The sequence below is a fragment of the Echinops telfairi genome, unplaced genomic scaffold (assembly GCF_000313985.2).
Source record: "Echinops telfairi isolate 266 unplaced genomic scaffold, ASM31398v2 ScPeMD7_1335;HRSCAF=1828, whole genome shotgun sequence".
Lineage (NCBI taxonomy): Eukaryota > Metazoa > Chordata > Mammalia > Afrosoricida > Tenrecidae > Echinops > Echinops telfairi.
In genome coordinates this window covers 3,464-4,657 of record NW_022105233.1, presented here as the reverse complement: position 1 = coordinate 4,657, position 1,194 = coordinate 3,464, and the positions used below count along the sequence as shown (strand labels likewise).

General features: G+C 47.3%; 1 pseudogene; it reads right to left on the bottom strand.

The window, feature by feature from the left end:
• Positions 1-88: 88 nt before the first annotated feature.
• LOC101663807 lies at positions 89-1,017 on the bottom strand (annotated as a pseudogene).
• Between the last annotated feature and the right edge of the window lie 177 nt (positions 1,018-1,194).

The following is a 1,194-nucleotide window of genomic DNA, read 5'->3' as shown; positions in this document are numbered from 1 at the left end:
TTGTCTTTAATAACTGGAGCCATAGACCAATGTCTTCTGACAAGGACAGCAATACGCACAACATAGCCAGCTGCCGTCACTTCTTTTCACCTCTTGTCTGAGGATGATAGTTGATTTTCATTAATCCAGAGTGGCAGCACCAGACATGATTTCAATCAACTCTTTTGTGATGACAGCTTGGAGGGTACGGTTGAAAGTCAAAGTCAGCTTGTCAATCATCTCAGACTCGTTCTTGCTAGCGTTGTCCATAGCTGTCATTCTTGCACTCTGCTCACTAGTGGTGGACTCCTTTAACGAGTAGTAGATGATGTTTGCCAGATTGTATTCCTGGTAATTTTGCAGCGCATCAGCATCAATCTCATCTAGATACTTATGCTCTCTGCACTTGCAATGGTATTCAGAGAAAATATGGGCTTCTCGTCTGTTTTGTAGGAGATGACAAACCTGAATCGATTAAAAATGATAAATCCTTCATCAAACTCATATCCAGAATTTAGTAATTCGAGGGCAATAACAGACGCATCTCCAAAAGTAGAGGGTTTCCTTCACACTTCTTTGAATGTCACCAGAAACTGGTCGGAGTGAGTCCTGTAAAGTATGCCCCTGATTTTATCACCAATTCCAACAAGCATCACTTCTTTGCCGGCTGCGGTGAGTGAGGCCACCTCCCTTTTCATGCGTTTAGCTACTGAGGAATGAATAGCACCACAAGGCCCTCGGTCGGAGGAGACACCAATAAGGAGGTGTTTGTTCTTGTCTTCAGGCACCTTAATATCAGCTTTTTCATAGAGAGCCAGAGACCCGATTCCATACACCCGGGCCGGTTTCAGCTCCCTCTCAGCTCTGGCATATTTTGCTGCGGCTACCATTTTCATAGACTAGATGATTTTCTGGATGGTTTTGATGGACTTTAGTCGCCTGGTAATATCTTTCAAAGTTGCCATATTTCGAACTTGGGTCCATTGCGGCTGCAGAGCCCAGGCTGAGGCCCCAAGAACGCTCGCCAGAGGGAACATGGTGAGGATGGTGCCGTCCCTGCTGAAGGGCGGCCAGATGGGCCTTACCACCCGTGCGCAGAAGCATGCTAAGGCCCTCCCCCTAGCCTCTTTCCCATTCCGTCTCGCAGCCTCTCGCGAGACGGAGAAAAATCTCGCGAGCTTTGGGAGCGTAACGCTTACCTCGTTCTGTCACTCA